Raw genomic sequence first — 24452 nt, 5'->3', positions numbered from 1 at the left:
CTCTGCCCGGTCTCAATTCAATTCAAATCAAATCAATTCAAAGGAGCATAATTGGCATGAGAAAATAGCTTACATTGCCAAAGCAAGTGTCAAAATATAATAAAAACAGTTGGAGGGGGTAAAGCATTGTGTAATTGTCATATTGCGTCATTAATTATACACATCTATTATCTATTATACGTTATAGATACAGTGTATAAAGCTTTTTGAAACAAATCTTTTTCAGTCATTTTGGGACAAATAGCAGCATGTTTTCGCAAAACTACTTAAATACTAAGCCTCAGATTTAAAAAGTGTGTAAAAGCAGCCGCTACTGTACGTACAGTAGGTCTGGAGGTCTAGATAGTAATCCTTAGGGTTGTTGTATTCCATTGGCTAACCTTTTATCGCAACAGTCAGTGAGGCTAAACCCTCTGAATTGATAGACCACATGCCAGTACTTTTGGGCAACCTTAAACCATGTTTGATCTTCAGAGAGCCGTTTCTATAACAACTGCCTGAACATGTCTGGTCAGCCCTAGCTAACACTTACTTCAGTGTTTTGGCTAAAGGTGCTGACAAGTTTCACTTTAAGGGGAGTTCTGTGTTTGCACATTTTGCTGCTTCCATTAAGAGAGACAACAAAGCCACTTCCCGGCACACATCTACAGCTCTGCATCAGACGGGTTGTGCTTTTATCACACGTTTTGGCACGAAGGCCAAATCTTGTCGCCCACCATGCAGTTTCGGTGGCATGGAAGAAGCGAGGAGCAGGAGCTCAGATAACGCCAATCTCTCCCACACAGACTGCCTATTCGTCATGAATATTAAGGACAGCTTTCTTGATGGCACCAACAGCAGCTGGATGTATGAATGTATCAACGAATGTTTCACCTGCAACTTTGTTTTGGTAACGCTGACTAAACCCCTGTTCACTCGTGAGTTTCTGAGACTGCCGTCTCACTGACGTGAACTTGGTCTCATTTACTCCTCAGTACTCACTCAGCGGTTGTTCCACAATGCAATTTTTGCCATTTCTTTCCTGACTTAACCAAGTAGAGTGAAGGACCAGTTTGATATAGGGATGTAATAATTAACTCAAACCCAGAATTTTTTATTTCATATTTACAATACGGTTCACGTTCACGATACAATTTTATCATGATTATTTTAACAAGGAAAGAATTGTTCGGGTTATGGTTATGGTGTTGCGCATCAAAGATACCAGATTGACAAGCTCACGGCACAACGCATCATGGTGTGACGTGTTGAGACTCTTGTAAATCTGCTACTTCCATGTGTCATGTCAGACAACGTCTTTGGCCAGCCAATGGTCTTACTCTTGTCGCCTGTAAGTTAATCAACATTGCTTTCTTCACCCACTTATTTGCTTCCTTCCAACCATACGTGTCCATAACATCTCAGTCTGCCTCTCCTCATCACATCCACTATTGCCCTCACTCCCCTCCTCTGTCTCCCTCAGTTCTACGCTCGTCTCTCTCTCCCTCAGTGACACGGCAGTCGGCACACATCGATACGATCATCCTCATATCCGCTCTGTAAAGCTTCATCTCGTGCTCCACCCTTAGGCCCCACATCTCGTTACTTTGTGTCATGCAACCATGTCATGCAACCTCTGACGCAGACTGAAAACACTTTCCCTTTCATCTTCAGGGATGGGGTAGTCTGGGATCAATACTATTTCCGGGTGTTCTGATGTTAAATGAGGTTAAATGCTTAACTCTGTTGAACAGCATGTGACCCAGTCCGAGCAGTGGGTAGCCGCTATAGCACCCAGAGACCAGCTGTATAGCTCTAAGGCCAGGAGGAGCCTACATCCCCGACATGGGAGGAAAGTCACATGAACAAAGGTACCACTTGCAACCTATTTAACAGTTATAGTAGTAGTAGCGGCCGTCCGTCTCGAGAGACCATGGCACATGACTCTCTGGCAGTGATTGCATGTGGATGCGCTGCCGTCACCAGTTGACGCTGATTGGGGTGCTTTTCGCCTAGCTCTGCTTTCTGCTGCTGCTCGGCTCTCTTCTGGGTTCCTTTCCAGACCTCCTGCCTCTGGCTGCTTCCATTGTGGTCCCGTGTAGTCAATTCATCATTGCCAAACACTGAGACAGTACCACCCTTATCATGCTTCTCTGGATAATCCGCCTTGCCATGAAGTCATGGACATTTAATTTTATTTGTGTAAAATATAAATAGATTCCAAGGACAATTTTTAGCCAGACTTTTCAAAGCAATGAGCCCATTCAACAGCATTAGCCTATATATGGTACTTTGATAAAAGATTTGTTAACAAAAAATGTTGTGTGTTGGATTGTGGATTGGATTAGCCATCTCAAGCAAATCAATGTAAGTTAGTGTTCAAAGCCATACTGACATGAATGGAAACCAATGCATTCCAGGGAAGGTAATAGAAATGCATACAAAAAAAAGAAATAAATATGTCACTGACAACTCAGGTTACGCACACCTCTTTTCATGTGTGTGTGTGTGTGTGTGTGTGTGTGTGTGTGTGTGTGTGTGTGTGTATTTTTAGGAGTCTGTCAAGCTAAAACAGGCAAGCTGTAGGAGCAACCATGTAGCTGTCACAAAGGTCAAGGACCCACATTATCTCCACACACACACACACACACACACACACAACACGTACAGTCTGTACCTCACATGCGTAAGTACACGCACAGCCTCACACTGTACCCCCCCCCCCCACACACACACACACACACAGTTTAGGACTAATTAAACTGAATTTACAAAAAACTTATATAAATTATTTTTTCAAATAGACCATCAGTTCTCAGCCTGGATTTAACCCGTCTAAGTGCTTCATTCTAATATGGGACGCACGTCGCACACTGCTGTTTGGACCGCAGCGTGGTGTCGTCAACTCGTCACTCGACAGCTGGACAGACCTACTGTACTGTGTCCACACTCCAGAGCCATTAATGTTAACGGTAGATTGTCCACAGCACATGATATTAATGTTAACGTAACGGTGTTTGCGCTGTATTCTCCGTAGTATTAACCCCGGTTACGTTCCACTTTCGCTTTTAAGGGCTTGGCTTTCAAAATAAATCAAAGGCTTTGCTCTGACGCCGTAGTTGACAGACACAAGGCTAGGAAATCACAAGGCAGTGGAAAACATTTCCAGGATGACAGATTTTTTGGACGCTGTTGTTCATCTTGTCGGCTCCGTCTGCAGTAATTGGCTTTGTTTGCTGTACTGACATCACAGTTGTACTATGAAACAGTTGCTGTGTCCAAAGCGTTTGCGTGTCCAATGCATGACATCATGCTACAGTTAACCACATTTAGACAATCCAACTAACAAGTCTCAACATTTACAAAAATAAGTGCCCAAAATGCCTTTCCCTAACGCGCACGCGCGCACACACACGCACACACACACACACACACACACACACACACACACACACACACACACACACACACACACACACACACACACACACACACACACACACACACACACACACACACACACACACACACACACACACACACACACACACACACACACACACACACACACACACACACACACACACACACACACACACACACACACACACACACACACACACACACACACACACACACACACACACACACACACACACACACACACACACACACACACACACACACACACACACACACACACACCTCTGAGCACAGGTCTAGTGAGGTCAGGTAGGTTATTGTGGGCCAGCAATGTTCGGAAGCATTTCATTCAAAATGAGCCTCTCCTGCAAACTTTAGATGCCAATCTTAGCCAATCAGGACTATGACACATCGGGCAGGTCCATCTTGACCACATGACTATAGAGACATGCATACTGTGTACCGATTTGCGTGAAGTTTGGACAAAATAACTAACAATCTGTGACAAAACTCAACCCAAAGCTTAGCATTTGGAACATGGGTGGAGACTCTGGAGAGATAGCGTGAACACCCACACACGGTTTGCTCTCCAGTGAAAAGTCTTCGCTGTCAGGTGAAAAGAAGTGGCTGACCGGTGACTCCATGTGTACACTCCAGGAGATGGCATTCCCTTTGACAGGGACCGCAGCGGAGAAAATGGGGGAAAAAACTGTCACACAGTCACACTAACACACACAAAAAAGCTGAAGGAAGCGGCGGGTGGTGTAAAAACACTTGCCCGCTAAGCCCGCTATAGGCTTGCCCGCTAAACCCGCTAGGCAGGCTGTCTCACACATTGAGATGCATGACGGGATGGCGGGATTTCTCCGTATGAATAATTGATCATTTCAGTAGCAAGAGCTTCAAAATGTCTATAGTCAAGGCCTGCAGTAGGCTATGCACTGGAATAATTACATTATTTCAATAAACTAGAAAAACGATAGCGATATATTATGCAGCCTTATCAACAACACAGCCATGATGCAAAATAACATTGACAGCTATGAGGTGACGGAAGCTTGCCCACCTTAGCAACTATTTGGATTGGCATTGGACAATCACTTTTGCGGTGGGGTCAATTCCCCAGTGATTTTCTGTTTTGTTTTAATAATTATTATCCCACGATTTTGCAACCCATTTTTCACCCCTGTGTCTAATGTGAACCTGGGCTCTAGCCGCTCTACACACCCTCCGCCAACCTAGTCCCCATATATGGGGGACATGGGGAGAGCAACGGACTTGAACTCATGCTTCCTTCATGCCTGAGTGTCCACGTTGCTCCTTTACACCTGACAGGGGGGGAGTTTCCCTGGTTGGACGTAGCGCGTGGAAGGAACACGTTATTCCAACCAGTTCCTTTCCCCTCCATCAGGCGCCCCGGCTGGCCAGGGGGAGGCAGTTCAGAGACCAGGATTACTGCATGTTTTTGTGAGGGTACCTACCGTAGGGGACGCGGGGAGAACATGCAAACTCCACACAGAAAGGCCCTTTCGCCAAACACCGCCTCGGGTATGGGCACTGATGGCGCGGAGGAGGAAACACGCCGCCAGCACCCACAGCGCCCCGAGCGGGAATCGAACCCAGGACATTCTAGCTGTGAGGCGACAGCACTATACCAACTGTGCCACCGTGCCCCAATTCCCCAGTGAGGTTTGATGTTCCCGGTGTCCAGTTGGCCCGGGTTTCACCTGATGGCAGTCACTCACATTGACATGAAATAGCAGATAAACACAGGTGTTACCAATGATACTTGATACTAAGGTTCCATTCCATTTAGTGTAGCAGACCCTCTCCAGTGAGCCACCATGCACAACACCATCATGACTCAGGTTTGAATGGAACCCAACCATAATTAGTGTCATTTGGTAATACATGTGTTTACATTACTATTTCATGTCAAATGGCTGCTGTGAAAAGGGTCTATTGGCAGTGTTTGCAGATGGCAAGCTGGTGAAAGATCACACCGTTGTATAGCTAAACTAGACACCCCTGCCGGTTGATCATGGCTCCTGTTCAGAGGGGAGGGGATATGGAGAAGATAGCGAGAAGCGAACCTCTACGCACGTCAAGTCCTCCCTGTGAAACTCCTCTCTCTGTAAAGGGCAGGTGAGTGTAAACGTGAGGGGAAACGTGCATGGTTTCATGTTTAGTTTTGTAAACTTTCCGAAAATGTGTTTTATAAGTGTATTTTCTAGACGTTTGAATGGAAACCCTGCAGTAACTGTCTGAAGAAAATAAGCAGCTGGTGACTCCATGTGTATCTGAGGAGGCATGTGGTTGTTCACACCCTCACCAGGACGGCAGTGGGGTTGGCAGTGACAGGGTCCACAGTATATATACATACATACTGTACATAACTACATGGGTAATAATTGGCAAAATCGGAATGAGCTGTTCTCAATGACAGTTGGATAAAAACGTATTCAATACGTAAATAATGTATAAAGTACTTAACCCATTTTGGGGCAGGAACCCCTTTTGGTGTTTTAACTAAGCATTATGTTATACTTTAGCTATTGAAAAATAGTAGATCTACAAGCTCATAGTGGCGCGCTACGAGCTTGTAGGTCTGCTATTTTTGAAAAATCGTAAAAATGCGGCACAAAATCTTTCAATATATATTTCTTCGGAGCAAACTTTTTTTTATTTTGACATCAGGCCTAAATGGGTTAAAAAATGTCGGATGATAAATAATGTACGTGAATATTGTACATGGATACAATATCATAAAGTCTTCAAAGTTTCTGATCATGGACGGAGAGTGAGAGAGACAACACAGACTACAGAGGAGAGTGAGAGAGACAACACAGACTACAGAGGAGAGTGAGAGAGACAACACAGACTACAGAGGAGAGTGAGAGAGACAACACAGACTACAGAGGGGAAGGAAGGAAGGGGCAGTGACACTGTCCTGGAGGAGAGGAAACTAAAAGGACAAGAGGGAGGGGGAGAGAGAGAAAGGACAAGAGGGAGGGGGGAGAGAGAGAGAGGAAAAGAGGGAGGGGGGAGAGAGAGAAAGGGAGAGAGGGAGGGGGGAGAGAGAGAAAGGACAAGAGGGAGGGGGGAGAGAGAGAGGGAGAGAGGGAGGGGGGAGAGAGAGAGGGAGAGAGGGAGGGGGGAGAGAGAGAAAGGGAGAGAGGGAGGGGGGAGAGAGAGAGAGGAAAAGAGGGAGGGGGGAGAGAGAGAGAGAAAGGGAGAGACACAATGGAAAGAGAAAATAGACGGAGAGAGAGAGAGGAAGCAAGTTCTATCCGTTCATCCCAGCAGGAGACAACTTCCTGCTTCAGTACAAACACTATGATTACGCATGCACACACGCACACGCGTGCAGGCACGCACACAGTCACACACACACACACACACACACACACACACACACACACACACACACACAAACTCAAGAACAACTTTCATACCAAGATCGAAATATAAATACCCCCCTTCTCTCTCTCTGTTGCGCGCGCGCGCACACACACACACACACACACACACACTCACACTCGTGCGCCACCACAGGACACAGTTGATGAGCAGGTCCACACTGTTATTATCCTCCAGAGAAGAGATGAACTGAGAGAGAGAGAGAGAGAGAGACAGAGACAGAGACAGACACATGAGACAGAGACAGAGACAGAGAGAGAGAGAGAGAGAGAGAGAGACAGAGACAGAGCGAGAGAGACAGAGCGAGAGAGAGACAGAGACAGACAGAGAGAGAGACATGAGACAGAGAGAGAGAGACAGAGAGAGAGGAGAGAGAGAGAGAAAAGGGGAGGGGAACAGACTATGAATGAGGGGTCCCATCATGAAAGAGTGCTGCCCATCCATTCATCCATCGTGTTTCCATGGCAACAGAGTTAGATGGTTAAAGTTTAGATTTTCAATAAAGCTTTTTAAACTAAAGTAATGACACTTTGCATAGGCCTGATCCACGGATTCAATACAATATTGGGTGAGCCAACGTTGCTGATGCCAGATCAGATCAGTTATTGTATTGCTGGAGGAGGAGAGAGTGACTGTAACTACAATGAAAACAGAGGAGAGGAGGATGGAGGGGCAGAGGAGGCGTGAGAGGGCAAAATGAGAACGGGGGGAACAAACAAATGACAGGCGAGGAGCACAGAGTAGCAGAGAGCTACGAGAGAAGTGGGGGATGGGGTCACACACACACACACACACACACACACGCACGCACGCTTACACACACCATAAACCCCCTATTGTTGATGCAGCAGATTAAGGCGTGGTCAAGAATCTCTACTGAGACAGATTATAGTGACACACACACGCACACACACACACACGCACACAATGCATAGCACATATGTACATGCAATATGTTGAAAATGTGAGTTCTATAGTTCAAAACATTCTTCTCACACACACAGGCTGTCAAGTACAGGGTGTGCAGTCTTTGATTGTGCCAACTGCTGCTCCCACCCCCCCACCCCCTCGCCCACCGCCGTGCACACACACACACACACACACTCTAACATCACAACAATTATACAGAGACAACACAGATGAAGGGGAGAGGGAGAGTGTGTGTGTGTGTGTGTGTGTGTGTGTGTGTGTGTGTGTGTGTGTGTGTGTGTGTGTGTGTGTGTGTGTGCGTGCATGCGTGCGAGCGTGCGGTTGGACTAGATGTGATGAAATATGCTCTTTGATTTTAGAATGTACTGCAGTTAGACTGCTGGCCTGCATGGAGATGGATACTGGAGATAGATAGAGACGCAGACAGATTGATGCAAACCACATACAGTACAGCACAGTATGTGCGTGTGTACACACACACACACACACACACACACACACACACACTTGATTGACAAATTAAAGGAATCCTGAAATGTGTGGAAAAACAATGAATGTTTTGCCGTGCTTATTGTAAGTCGCTCTGTATAAATCTAAATTGTAAATTGTGAATGCAAATGCTTCCATGTGGGTGTACTGCATGATAAAAATTAAGCAATTAACATCCTATCACGCTCGGTGGATTGCACATAAATGCTGAGCAGACCCAGTTGACCTTGATTTTGGCAAGAGAAAAAGATTGTTATTGTTGCACTGATGGCAGGAGCTTCACATTTGAGAGTTCAGTGGTGCAAAAAAAAACAACATTGGCACCGTTCTAAAGGGATGTGGAAGAAGGTGATATTGTGGACAGACGACTCCTCGTTCACCAGATTCACAAACGCTGTGTGTCATACACCAAAAGGATGATACAGGCCTGAACGCCTGACCCATGAACTGAGGGGGGGTCCAGTCAGTGCATGGGGGCTTGACCCCTGTAGTGGTGAGGGCCGCTGTTTTCGGTGTGGGGGCATTTTCCTGGCATGGTTTGGATCCACTGGTGCCGTTGGGGGCAAAGGTCACTGCAAATCAATACTAAGTTATGCCGAGTGATCACCAGGGGAGAGCCGAGGCTCCTGAGAGCTCGGAGGCTTAGCCCGGGACATTATGGTGGAGAGGTGTTAGGTCACGCTCCAATATTCTTTTTGAATGCTTACTATGACAAATTAACATAGAGCGATTTAACGCTTATTTCAACAAAGAAATATCAACCAGTCTCTGTAGCCTACTTATGCCTAATTCATACACAAATTAGGCATAAGTAGGCTAAACAGACTAGTTAGTGTGTGTGTGTGTGTGTGTGTGTGTGTGTGTGTGTGTGTGTGTGTGTGTGTGTGTGTGTGTGTGTGTGTGTCCTTTCTTAAGAGCAGACAGTCAGGTCACACACACACACTAGCCTACTTATGCCTAATTTCTGCGCCGTCATACGTCGGTGTTGTGCAGCACCAGTAGTAACAGATATACTAAGACAGCTCAGCTCACGAGAAGCATTTGGAGCTGACATTCTGAGCAGACCCACCGGTGTATGATGAAGTATAAAAGGACACTATGGCCTGGGCCGTGGCTCAGCGGTCCAGGCACCTTGGCTGGTAATCCAGTCTGGCAGTGTGCCGCCGGTTCGACTCCCGATCCCGACGGCCTTTACTGCATGTCTTCCCCCCATCTCTCTTCCCAGTTCCTGTCAGACTACTGTCTGTACCTCCATAAAAAATATATAAAATAATTTGCATGTCGTCTCTCCTATGGTACTAACATCAACACAGTATGGAATTGTGGACAACATCTTATCAAACGACAAACTAAATATTCATACGTTTTGGGTCTGCAATGCTAAATCTCATCACATGGTGGTCCGTGGCTCAAATGCCAAATAAATAATAGGCCTTGATATGAAAAGAGTTGAAAACCACTGATATATATATATACATACATATATGATCTGGATTCAACATTATAGTGGGTGTAGGCTTGCTATAGCTTTATCATAACCACCAACCTGAGCCTGAACAACACAGGACAGTGGCAGGAAAAGCAACTCTAGCTCTAGCATCACCTCCATCTCATTGCACTTCTTGCCCTTCATTCTTAATACAGTATACATCCGATCCATCCATAGTACTAATTGGTAGCTAATGAAACACTGACAAGCACTGTAAATATCTCTCTCTCTCTCTCTCTCTCTCTCTCTCTCTCTCTCTCTCTCATTGTTTAGTTGGAGAAACCACATTTCTTCCAGTTGTTTGTCACTTCAGCCTCGCGTGCATGGGGAGGGACAGTCCATTATTAAACATATGGGGATTTATTTTGCTGCGATTAGTATGCTAGTAATTATTTCTAGGCTTGAGTAGGCTACTTAGTAGTCATTACTGATAATGTTCAATTGAATATCACACACACACACACACACACACACACACACACACACACTATCTACGTATCATTAATGGGCCGTGAAGTCCAACATGGCTGAATTGGCTGACCAGTTAATCTTCATAATGAATTAAATAAATAAATAAAACTCCAATTAGACATGTATTTGTGTCCATTCATTCATTGTATATATGTAAAAAGAAATACAAAATAGTTTAAAAAAGCACTTCTCCATCATTTGATTAAATGAACAGATAATTGATAGGACAATCAAATAGCTGAAACAATAAATAATCGAGGTATTCCCATCACTTGCATGATGCATAGGTACAGTTCTTTGTGACACAATTGTCACATAAAAAATGTATAATGGACATGATGAGATTTGTCGACTCGGCGGGCAATTCTGTGAGTTAAATTTGGCGAGGGAAGACTGTCACTTAAGCAAAAGCACTACATTTTTGAGACAATCTATGCATTGAAGCTGTTCTGGTGGCTTGATGGTTGATGTTTACTTTTGAACATGAATTTTTCATCCATCTGTATCTATATACTGTATATGACACCAATACATCTTCATCGCTGCTCATTCATTCTATCAATCATACTATACTTCCTCTGTACCACCTACTGTATTGCTGAATATTTATTATATTTGTTGTACCTTTACTGTTAGGGTAAAGTGTGCAAGTGTGTGCATGCAAGTGTGTTGGAAATTATAGCACTGTCTATTGGGCAATTTCAAGATCATTTTACACACCTGGTTCAACAATATTATGAAAGATGTCATGTGTTGTGATTGGAATTGTTTATATTATTTATCCCATTCAGGACGGGAGCCCCTCTTGGTGTTACATTATGTTGTACTTTTAGCTATTGAAAAATAGCACATAGTAGATCTGCTATTTCGGAAAAATCGTGAAAATGTTGCACAAATCTTTGAAAGTCTATTCTTATCTTTGCTTCTGGGGGGGTCCCTGGTCCCTGGGGGACGGGGGTCCTTGATATGAAAATGTTTGAGAACGACTGACATAGAAACATAGGTTCTTCAGAAAACGGTCAGGAGACATTTCAAAATTTAAATTAATGTGAAGAGAACTACTGATTTAGAAGGCGTGTGTAGAATGTTTGTAGAATGTTTGTAATGGGGTTATGGTGGGTTTTTCTGTCCGGCAGCATTGAGGACCTCAGGGCCTGTGACTTCACAGGGGGGAGTTAAAATGTTAGAAATACCATACTGTATACTGCAGATTGGAGCCAAACCATTTCTGGAACATTTTAAATTGAGCTCTGAAATGAACAGCCGCCAGTGCAAATATGAAAGGATATACAGTAGGCGTAATGTGCTTTCAGGTACCGAAACCTAAAATCATGCCTTCTGAGTTTTTTGATTAGGCACATTTTAGAGGAGACTATAGAGACTAGAGTTTTCCTGGAGAAGGAGAAAAGGAAGTTGCAATAATACATTAAAAAAAAGCATGAATAAAAACATGAATGACTGTGTCAAAGTCAGTTATGGCTGTTCAAAGTGAGGTTTCTGTCAATTATAACACCAACTAGACTAGTAGTTTTGTCATTTGAGAGTTCTTCCTCTTGGAAATACCCCACAGCTACTCTATGGGGTTCAAGTCAAGTGAGTTGACTGGCCAATTAAGCACAGTAATACCATAGTCAGCACAACAGTTACCACTGTAGTTTTGGCACTGTGGGCAGACGTGCCAAGTCCTGCTGGAAAAGGAAATCAGCATCTCCATAAAGCTTGTCAGCAGACAGAAGCATGGAGTGCTTGGCAGATGGCTGCATTGACTCTGGACTTGTGGAAAAGCTTCACACTAGACTTCAAGAAACTGCGACTCTCTCACTCTCCCTCTCGACCTGTAGGGATCAGATGAAAGTTTTACTTTCATCTGAAAAGTACATTTTCAGCGCTCCTGTCAGAGCAACCGCCATGTACTGAGTGCATAAATAAGCATAAAAGAAATCTATAGGAAAATGTTGGAAACAAAAACACTTCCTGGTTTTACACCCTGAATAAAATAGTTTTTAAGAGACCAGACATCAACCATACTGTATTAGAAATACGAAAATAACTCCAACTTAGTCTGAGTGACCCCACCTAGCTGTGAAATCATATGTCTAACTTCACCTTTGACCTTGAACCAGCAGCGAAATCAACTTGACATTTAACCCTGCCTGGCAGTCTAGCACCATTTAGTCTGAACGAAACAAACATGAAGGAGGAATGGAATGGACTGCATGATTTATGTTTTTAACCCATTTAGACCTGGTGCAAACTGACCAAACTTTCAGAAACCATAGGTTAGGTTTTAAACAGTGTTTTTAGAATCGGCCTCAGGTCTAAATGGTTTCAAAACAAATCCCGATTTGTAATAGATCCACAGCAGTGGTTCTCAACCTGTGGGGTCGGACTAGGGGTCGGGTAGGACTTTACAATTGGGCCCCAAACTAATTGTAACAATAATGTAACATAAACGGGACACTTCACCCTTTTTGCAAAATATTTTAGCAGTGAGCCCAGTGTCTCTGATGTCATCGACACTGGGCTCACTGCCTTCCTGGACTACAATTCCCATAATGCTTTGTTGCACTGCTCCTCCTTGTGGATATGGGGAGGGCTGTCTTACTGAGACAACATGAAGTCCAAGGAAGCTCTGAGAAGGAAGTGAAGTGGTCACGTGACTGTGCTGCGCCATGACACTTTCATGGACACTTTCATGGGAGCCAAACTACCCGGAAGTTTGGCAGAATGCACTGGAGTCAATGAGAGCTCAGTGACCAGCTCATGAACAAACATTATTTATGAACAATTGAGACCTTTTATAAAGTAATCACTTCTGGAAAATAACAGAAGACATGTAACACATTATTGTCTGCTGTGTTGTTATTCGATGTGTACACTGTGTAATTTTTATAGAGGTATGGTATCTAAAGAGCCCAAAGTACATTTCTGAACGCACCAAGTGTCGCGAGACTTCCCATACCGTTTCCTGTCTGGCAGCCAAATCTCACGATACTTCGGAGCCAGAAACGATACCTGCTGCTGTTTAGATCTTCAGATAAAATTATAAACTGTGCACATCGAAAAGTAAGTGATTAGAAAACAACCTGTGATATGTCTTCTGTTATCTTCCAGAAGTGATTACTTTACAAAATGTCTCAATTGTTCATGAATAATGTTTGTTATGAGCTGGTCCAGCCAGCTCCATTCACTGCCATGTATTCATTGCACTTCCGGTGTGAGTTTGGCTCCCATGAAAGTGTCCATGAAAGTGTCATGGCGCAGCCCAGTCACGTGACCACTTCCCTTCCTTCTCAGAGCTTCCTTGATGAAGTCCAGGAAGGTAGTGAGACCTGTATCAATGACATCAGAGACACTGGGCTCACTGCTAATATCTAAAATATCTAAAACTACATATTACACACATAAAGACCCCCAGGAAAGTGTTCTAAATCTTCTAAATGTCATTAACATATATTTTTTTGCAAGGGTTTAGTATCCTTTTAATTAAAAAGAATATATGAATAAATTCAAATGTCTTTATAACTTTGTAAAAATGAGTTTTCATTATAATACCGATCTAGGAACGTAATGGTATTTACATTGATCCAATCCAGAACACAAAAGAATCATTCTTTGCAAATGCACGCGGCCCACCCATTTGACCACTTACTTGACTTAACCCATTTTGACCTGAGATCAGATTCTAAAAATGTCTTCTACTGTACATCCTGACAGTTTTCTGAAAAAGCTATGTTTCTATGTCAGTCGATTTTTCAAACATAGCAGACCTACAAGCTCGTAGCGTGCCACTTGGTGGCGCGCTATGAGCTTGTAGATCTGCTATTTTTCAATAGCTAAAGCATAACCAAACACCAAAACCAAAAGGAACACAGCAGCCGAAATCCTTTATGCTATAAACTCTGTTGTGTTCCCGTCACGTGTGACGGGAACACCTTCCAGTACCTTCCAGTTTCAACGAGTCATTATTTTTAATTATCACAGTAAAACAAATGTTTTTGTTTTAATTTGCATGCCTATTAGAATCGAGTGAGAGAACCATGACTTGACTTCCCAGGGATAAAAAAAAATGTGATTCACATTTTAGCAAGAATTGTGCAGGCCTAGAGAGATATACGTAGCTCTCTTGTATGAAATCTTTGAAATGGTTTGCATAATGCATACTCGCAGCATGACACCAACCGACGCACCTCAGCAAAGAACTATTACTTTAATTTAACTTTCTAAAAGAATTACGTAAAACAGTTTTGTGAAAACACGGAATATAAAGTTTAACACGGACACACATCGGTGCACATCTATACACACTGCAAACAACACTCTCAGATGTCCATTGTTAACATCCCGAGATGAACATAAACACAAAAGCCCCCCTCCCCCCTGCAGTGCATCCTGCTGCCTGTCCTCGGCTGCCCGCTAGCTAACGGAACCCCTGAGGAATTCAACCAATAACTCTTTGATCTTTTTCAGCAGCAGATGAATCAGATCTCGCGCACACGCACGCACACACACACACAGCAGTTACATATTCTAAATGGTCAGAGAGAGAGAGGGGGGGGGAGGGTAGTAAAGATTACAGGATATAAAGTCAGATGACATCATCGTTCTGGATTAGAACTTTATAATCTAACCTAGTTTAAGAGAGGCTAGCAATCCAGCTATGATTTAGTATGTCTCAAATATAGACTGAATGTCATATCTGCCAACAGTAGCAGACTATAGGGCTGGGCAATAACAATGTTATATCGATATCATGATATAGCCTACTGTATCATCATATATCGTATGGTATGAGATATGGGTTTTAGATATCGTACTATTGTGATATGGCATAAGTTTACTATTCCTAGTTTTAATCACATAAGCCATATCTTAAACTTTCAATATCTTTCAAAATAGTTAAAATAGTTGATCTACAACAGGGGTGCCCAAAAGGTAGATCGTGATCTACCAGTAGATCACAAAGGCTGTGCAGGTAGAATGACATGACATGCCCCTAAAATATATAATTTAAGTATAAAAATGTATTTTTGACTCGATTGATTGACATCAAAAAGTGCGTGTCAGCTCAAACCCACAATGCAAGTCTTTGTTTTCAAGTGTGTTGCGCAGATGTCAGTAGCATTATATAGCTATATATTTTTATACCCTACCAGTTCCTCCCCTCTATCCCTCAAGTGCACTATAGGTACATTAAAAAAAAATCAGCAATGGGATAATACAGTTTTTTGGTGGGTAGATCATTTTGAAAGTAGCTCACAAGTCAAAAAAGTGTGGGCACCCCTGATCTACAAGCTCGGGCTGCATGAAATCGCATGCCGTTATGAGCTTGTAAATCGGTTGTCTTTGCTATTTTGGGGGGGGGGGGTGCTATTCAAATTGTCACATTACAAACAATATCATCACAATATGGATAATGAATGAGGTATTAAGTACATTGCAATTCAATATGATATTTTTTACAAAGTTTTTGTTTTCTTTTCATATATGATTTTGTCCATAACGCCAAGCCCTATAGCAGACTCGTCAGTTCTGTTCATTGCGATACAGTAAAAATGGTTTCTGTTACACTGAACACTGGACTGACCTGGGACCAGTCTAAAGGTCCTTTCAGATGTTACACTGAGCACTGGACTGACCTGGGACCAGTCTAAAAGGTCCTTTCAGATGTTACACTGAGCACTGGACTGACCTGGGACCAGTCTAAAAGGTCCATCAGATGTTACACTGAGCACTGGACTGACCTGGGACCAGTCTAAAAGGTCCTTTCAGATGTTACACTGAGCACTGGACTGACCTGGGACCAGTCTAAAGGTCCCTGCAGATGACCTGAGACCAGTCTAAAGGTCCTTTCAGATGAGCAGCGATTAAGGTGTCAAGTAATTCATTTTCAATGAGACCTGCGTGAAGTTGAGGGGCGACAACGCAAGCGTATTTACCTGGGCGCTTTCTTTTAAGCTTGTATAGCAATGGCTCGATGGCCTCTAGTATCTCCCCCGGTCCATAGGGATGTCCCTTTGGTCTAGTGGTTAAGATATTGGACTTTCACACGGGAGACCCGAATCCCAGGCGTTACACTTGCGTTGCCACGCCCCTCATGAGCAGACCTGTCGCTGATCCAGACCTGTCGCTGATCCAGACCTGTCGCTGATCCAGACCCGAGCGGGAATCGAACCCAGGACCTTCTAGCTGTGAGGTGACAGCACTACCAACTGTGCCACCGTGACCCAAGCTCACGCGTTTTGAGCTTGTACTTGTAGATCTGCTATTTTCACTAGTTTGGGTCCCGGCCGGTGGAGACATAAAATGTCTCTTTCGGGTCACAGGCTAAAACGTTTGGGACCCACTGATCTAATCCAATGTAATCTTATCTTATCTTATCTTGTTTGACTAGGGGGTTGACGGCTCTCCAGCTCCACACCTGGAGCATGTCCCATAACCATGGTGATGCTGCCTGGTACTAACACACACTGTCAGACTGGCATCTGGCCTGACACATGCGTGCACGTGCACACACATGTCATGTACACACACACACACACACACACGCACACACACACACACGCACACACGCACACACGCGCACACACGCGCGCGCACACGCGTTAAGACGGTAGAAGTTGAGTGAAACAGATGGTCAGACAGATTGTATTAGTGAAACAGACTGCTAATGGACACGGACACTTACACACTGAACAGATTAATAGTGATTCAGTGTGTACAACACGACTAACACCTTCCTGTTCACCAACACTTTCATCAACAACTGCCAACGCACAGACCACTTCAACTCATGCACAAGCACACACAAACACACCGCACAGAGAACAGGTCTGACCTGTATGTCAGGGTATGAATGCCAAACACACAGAAGGATGCTTCTCATTTGCATAGCTCATTATTGGACTTCCTGTTAAATTGCCAGGAAAGGAGACAGTCAGTGTAGCAGAGACAGACGGCAAGACAGCTGAGAGGGAGACAGTTTATAGGAGACATACAACAGGACGGCTGAGAAGAAGACAGCGTGGGAGACACAGACAGTAGGACAGCTGACAGGAAGACAATGTCGGAGAGAGAGAGAGACAGAGAGGGATCCAGTGTAGGAGAGAGACAGACACTACGAAAGCTGAGAGGCAGACAGGGTAGGAGAGAGAGAGACACTAGAAGAGCTGAGAGGGAGACAGTGTAGGAGAGAGAGACACTAGAAGAGCTGAGAGGGAGACAGTGTAGGAGAGAGAGACACTAGAAGAGCTGAGAGGGAGACAGTGTAGGAGAGAGAGACACTAGAAGAGCTGAGAGGGAGACAGTGTAGGAGAGAGAGACACTAGAAGAGCTGAGAGGCAGACAGTGTAGGAGAGAGAGACACTAGAAGAGCTGAGAGGGAGACAGTGTAGGAGAGAGAGACACTAGAAGAGCTGAGAGGGAGACAGTGTAGGAGAGAGAGACACTAGGGGCCTGATTCTTCAACGCGTTTACGCTGATATAATGACGTGAAGCTAGCGGAAAGGCATTTACGTGGATTTCCCACATTAATTTGGAATTCATGGAAATGGCCGTGAACTTGACGCTCACGTAGGTTGGTCGGAAACTCCGTAAAATCCCACGGGACCTCTTTAGGTGGCGGACGAATTTACGGATATATTCAGAAGGCTTTAGTCTTCATGCTGAATCAATAAATAGTTCCCAAATCACAGATAAAATATGTAGGCATGTGTCCCGACCCTATAACATTGTTCAGCACATAAAAAAATGATATATAAAACTTGCACTTGTATGCCTATGCATGCATTCTAGAGGCAAGTCCCATAAGGAAACTGCCCCTGCAAGCGACACATTTTTATTTATTTATTAGGATATTTCTATAGCATGCGCGATTGCGCTGCTCACTTGACAGCCTTCTCTAGGCTACTTGCAGTGCAACGTGTTGTGAGCTTGTAGATCGGCTCCCGTGGACTCACGCTGCATGTTAAAAAACAAACTCACAATTATAATAAGAACATAGGCCTACACTTATCTGCATTCTGCACTGTACGAATCCAACATTGTTTAGTGTGTGTTAGTGTTATTTAGTGAGTCAGTTCCCTGACTGTCGGTGTGTGTGTGTGTGTGTGTGTGTGTGTGTGTGTGTGTGTGTGTGTGTGGGGCGGACAGCAGCATGCGGCCGCTGAACAGAGTCCAATCTGGGTGAAATTTACATTGGAAAATTAATATAACGGCGCGGTGAGCCCGGCAAGGACAGAACACGGCCCGGCCCGACTGTTATATGGTCTATCTATGGCATTCTATGGTTCACAGACATGCCGGTCTGACAGACAGACAGCAGTCACGACGAGGGATATAAATCCACATTATGGCATCAGCGCGTGCAATTTGGACAGTCAGTTTTAAGCCAGCTCACCTTAATTAATTATAATATGGGCAACGTTGTAGCTGTGTAGGCTATATGCTGTAGGCTAGCTACTACATTGATCTCATCATGAGATGAATCAAGTTTGCCGTGTCCCGCGAATCATTTTAATATGACGACATCATGAAATGAATTTACATCTGATACATCGGATATCTATTTTACTTCTGCAGGCGAGTGTTCTTTCTTTTTTTATAACCCTGCAGTGCATTCATCAGTATCATTGCCGAGTTGTATATAGCATTTGGTCGTGTGGTGAACAGTACAAATTAACTTCTTTCTCATTATGTGAAAGTAACTGTAACATATCAGTTAACTCTGACATTTAAGGATCGAGTGAAGCAATGCGTGCCAAGTTGGCAAGTTTCGTTTATAATTATTTTTATACATATAACTCGCGCTGTTTGCTTGAAGATCTGTCCGTGCAGAGAACCTCCTGTCAAAATTAACTACTCTACAAGCTCATCGCGCTGTTGTATAGAATTTAAAGTTTGGGAATCCTCTGATCTATGATGACGTATTTCGAGATTTCCTGTTGCCTTATATGGTGTAGAATGGGCGTGGATGTTCCAACTAACCAGGCGACAACAGGCGAATCGCTTGGGGAAAATGCGGAAAGGATACACTCAGCGATCCGCATAAATGAAGTGATTACACCAGCTTCTCTGAATAACACGTCATCTCAACGTAGCTTGATCGGACGGATAAATACGATATCTGTTTCCGCCACAGTGCAACGGTGGCGTATTTCTTTTTAATGAATCAGGCCCTAGAAGAGCTGAGAGGGAGACAGTGTAGGAGAGAGAGACACTAGAAGAGCTGAGAGGCAGACAGTGTAGGAGAGAGAGACACTAGAAGAGCTGAGAGGCAGACAGTGTAGGAGAGAGAGACACTAGAAGAGCTGAGAGGGAGACAGTGTAGGAGAGAGAGACACTAGAAGAGCTGAGAGGGAGACAGTGTAGGAGAGAGAGACACTAGAAGAGCTGAGAGGGAGACAGTGTAGGAGAGAGAGACACTAGAAGAGCTGAGAGGGAGACAGTGTAGGAGAGAGAGACACTAGAAGAGCTGAGAGGGAGACAGTGTAGGAGAGAGAGACACTAGAAGAGCTGAGAGGGAGACAGTGTAGGAGAGAGAGACACTAGAAGAGCTGAGAGGGAGACAGTGTAGGAGAGAGACACTAGAAGAGCTGAGAGGGAGACAGTGTAAAACAGAGTGACAGTGACAGTAGGAAATCTTAGAGGGAGACACTAGCAATATGTGAACCAATTACATCTTTCTGTAACAGCTGGGCTGAGTGTGGCACCGGGCGATCACTCGGTTCAGACATTGGCTGTAAAGGTGGTAAAAGTAGTGTGGTAGTGTGCACGCTGTCACACACTGCACAGGCGATCGACTGACGTCACTGTCGTGAACCTGCGTGAGAAGAGAGATACTGCAACTCCATGCCAGGAGGTGGCAGCTGAATTCCCCTCGAGGGACCAATAAAGGTGGTCTATATACCTATCCTAGCCTGCAGGAACCTGCAGTACAAACTGGAAGGCAGTTGAGCAACAAAAACAAAAGCATTTTCACGCTACTCCTCTCTAACCTGTTTTGCAGAGAATTGAGAATATGGTAATAATTTGCGAGTTGAACACACCCCTGCAGTAGGCAGAGTTTTACAAGCGTTTTGTTCGTCTGCAACACTAATGTTCGTGCGTCTCTCTCTCTCTCTCTCTCACACACAGTCACACACACACACACACACACACACACACACTCACTGACAGACACAAACACTTTCTGTCACTCTTAACATATGGTGTTTGTGCATATCTCTCTCTGTGTCTCTCACACACACACACACACACACACACACACGGATTGTCTCTGTGTGTTGTGTAGTGTTTGCTCTGGGCAAATGTGAGAGAGAGAGAGAGAGAGAGAGAGAGAGAGAGAGAGAGAGAGCACCCCCCACCCAATCTCCTCTCTTAGCGACGGCAACGCCGATTGTGCTTGAGGTGAGCAGCTCACGCGAATGATAGTGATGGCCGTTTAGGGGTTAAACCATTTTGACCTGAGATCACATTCTAAAAATGTCTTCTACATCCTGACAGTTTCCTGAAAAAGCTATGATTTTTCAAAAATAGCAGACCTACAAGCTTGTAGATCTGCTATTTTTCAATAGCTAAAGCATAACATAATGCTAACACCAAAAGGGGTTCCCGCCTGATAGAATTCATCTAAGTAAATGCAATGTCCCAAAACTTAATAAATAAACTGTTAAAATGTGAAAGAGAGAGACACACACACACCCACACACACAGCCATGAGTTACCATTCAGTTCAACTCATTGCATCAGGACAGATAAATAAAAAGTTCAACAGTCACACACACACACACACACACTCGCACGCACGCATGCTCGCACAAGAATAACTCAGACTTAATGACATGATTGTTTGTCTGTCTGTCTGTCTGTTGGAATGCTAACATGAAAGCTCAAGACTCCCTAGAGATGACATCCTTTGCCATTATTGGATTGGATATTTAGATTTTGGTCATTTGGGATTTGTTCCTACTGATGATCCTAAACACTGAATAATATACACTTATTTTACAGTGTGTGCGTGTGCGTGTGCGTGTGCGTGTGCGCGCGCGCGTGCGAGCGAGAGGATGATAGGGCCAAAATCTTCTATAACAGACAGATTATGACCCAGGCATTCAAAGACAAACTAAATACACACAACAGCAAAATAGCAATTGCCCATGTTTGACATGTTCAGTGCGCAGCCAGTAGCACTTAATCTTGCCCTAAATGGTTACGTAATTTTATATCACAGTAAACTAATATGTTGTGGTACGGAAATTTGTCTGGACATGAGTCACACCCCTTCAAGTAACAAGCACTTCTCTCTTTCATCTTTGAGTTGCTTGGGAGGTGTCCCGCTCTGCATTTTCAATTAACTATCCTGCTCCATGTTTACGCTCTCGCATGGAGACCACTAAAGCGGGTCCTGCCCGCCCCAAGTCACGTAAAACAGTTCTGGCCAACAGTGCCCACTGATCCGTCACAAAGCCTGAACAGAATATACAACCAGCCCAGACTAGAGATGCCCAAGGGATCACTGCCACAGTGGAAATGCTGGAGAGAAATCTCATTACTACTCTGCTACTACTCTGTGGCACGAGTAGGCCTATATACTGTCATTAATACCACCGGGTAGGCCTATATACTGTCATTAATACCACCGGGTAGGCCTATATACTGTCATTAATACCACAGAATAGGCCTAGATACTGTCATTAATACCACAGGGTAGGCCTACATACTGTCATTAATACCACAGAGTAGGCCTATATACTGTCATTAATACCACCGGGTAGGCCTAGATACTGTCATTAATACCACAGAGTAGGCCTATATACTGTCATTCATACCACAGAGTAGGCCTATATACTGTCATTCATACCACAGAGTAGGCCTATATACTGTCATTCATACCACAGAGTAGGCCTATATACTGTCATTAATACCACCGGGTAGGCCTATATACTGTCATTAATACCACCGGGTAGGCCTATATACTGTCATTAATACCACCGGGTAGTCCTATATACTGTCATTCATACCACAGAGTAGGCCTATATACTGTCATTCACACCACAGAGTAGGCCTATATACTGTCATTCATACCACAGAGTAGGCCTATATACTGTCATTAATACCACCGGGTAGTCCTATATACTGTCATTCATACCACAGAGTAGGCCTATATACTGTCATTAATACCACAGAGTAGGCCTATATACTGTCATTAATACCACAGAGTAGGCCTATATACTGTCATTCATACCACCGGGTAGGCCTATATACTGTCATTCACACCACAGAGTAGGCCTATATACTGTCATTCATACCACAGAGTAGGCCTATATACTGTCATTAATACCACCGGGTAGTCCTATATACTGTCATTCATACCACAGAGTAGGTCTATATACTGTCATTAATACCACAGAGTAGGCCTATATACTGTCATTAATACCACAGAGTAGGCCTATATACTGACATTCATACCACCCCAAACTATAATGTGTGTTACTGTTAAGGGGGAGGGTGGATTAGAGATTATTAACAAGAAACTGTAATCTGTACTAAAGACCTAATCCACTGCTTGCCGTTGGTCTGTTTGACCCACAAGTCAAAACTGTCATCCATCCCTCATCTATTCTGTGTGTGTGTGTGTGTGTGTGTGTGTGTGTGTGTGTGTGTGTGTGTGTGTGTGTGTGTGTGTGTGTGTGTGTGTGTGTGTGATAAATAATAAACACTAACCCTACTAAAAAGCCTACTTTTATTTTAAACAAGCTAGCAGGGCCCCAAAACATACACCACAGCAGACAGTAGGCTACACTGGGTTACAGAAATGACTAGTAACATGGTATGAACTATGAATAAACCTAAACCTAATCATAACCTCTGACTTTTAAAACATGCACATTAATTAATATATCTGTACTATATATGTACAGTAGTTACAATAATTATGTAATGTAGACATCAGCAAATATATAGCTCTACTTTACTAGTCTAATTGGTTCTATTGAACTCCAGTGAACTGTAGCCTAACAACACAACACAAGAGAAAGACTGAATTCTACTACACTATAATACATTCTACTGAATTATTACTTATTCTGGATCTCCAATTAAAGCTATTGAATGAACGCCAGTTCTAGTTGTTTTTCTACTGAACTCTATAATGAACCTTAGTTAACCCACTACTGTAGCTGTAGTGCTAGGGAACTCTATAGTACTCTACAGAACAGAAGTGTAATATCTATCTATCTATCTAGTATCTATCTTGAAATACAATCTAATACAAACTCAAAAGAACGAACACCTCTAGCACCGCTCGTGCGTGCGTGTTGGAATGTCAACTATTTAGTATGCGGCTGCAGCAAGTGCCGAGCCGTGCCAGGGCAGAACAGAATGAACAAAACTTGTTCCTAAAATTAAAACTACGCCAACAACACAACTCCTTAGTTGGTGTGTTCACATATTAAAACACACGTCACTTACAACAACAGCAGGTCGCTCACACACACAACCAACTACACGAAAAAAACTGACTGAACTGAACCATAGACACTGTACTTGGGAGGATTTCCCGTGTTTCTGAGTGTTTCAAAGCGCAACACGACCAGTCAAAGCCTGCTGTCAAATGTTTTTACCATGAAAACACGAGGTGTTTTAGATACAAACTAACAAAGACAATTCTTACCTCTCTCTATGTGTCAGTCTATTTGCTTGTGTGTATCTGTTTGGTCTCCGTGGGTTCCCAGGCTCCCAGCAGCAGGTTTCTCTTCTTCAAATGTGTCCAAGCTTCAGTATCTTTAATTCATTTCACATTGAAGCGACAGTCAGGCAGCACAGTAGCACCAGCCTCCGCCTGCAGGCTGGAGAGACTGGGCGGATCCTCCCTCCGCCGGTAAACACGTGGGGCGGAGAGAGAGAGAGAGAGAGAGAGAGAGAGAGAGAGAGAGAGAGAGAGAGAGAGAGGGAGGAAAGGAAAACGGAGTACAGGTTAGGTCAGTGGTTCTGTTTCACAAACATTTTCATTTCAAGGTCAAGGACCCCCCAAATGTTTATTATGTATTTGGCCGCATTACATAATATATATATATATATATATATATATATATATATATATATATATATATATATATATATATATATATATATAAATATATATAATGATTCTGCCAAATATTGGTATTCATTTGGTGGTATTATTTAATCAGGCTATATTCCTGATCGTAGTCCTTTTAAACCTTAATTTTCCTACAGCACTGTATACTCC

The 24452-nt window shown here is 43.7% G+C and overlaps 1 protein-coding gene across 2 annotated transcripts in view; it reads right to left on the bottom strand.

Moving 5' to 3' along the window:
• plxnb3 (plexin B3) overlaps window positions 1-24039 on the bottom strand; it is a 111460-nt gene extending 87421 nt beyond the window's left edge. For both annotated transcript variants that reach the window (XM_080763958.1, XM_080763959.1), the window contains exon 1: window positions 23874-24039. The gene's annotated coding sequence lies outside the window, so the exon portion shown is untranslated. The remainder of the gene's footprint in view (window positions 1-23873) is intronic.
• Between the last annotated feature and the right edge of the window lie 413 nt (window positions 24040-24452).

The sequence above is a fragment of the Protomyctophum bolini genome, assembly GCF_963924005.1.
Source record: "Protomyctophum bolini genome assembly, chromosome: 5".
NCBI lineage: Eukaryota > Metazoa > Chordata > Actinopteri > Myctophiformes > Myctophidae > Protomyctophum > Protomyctophum bolini.
Note: the sequence above shows the minus strand (reverse complement) of the source record. Positions and strands in the feature narration are given on the sequence as shown.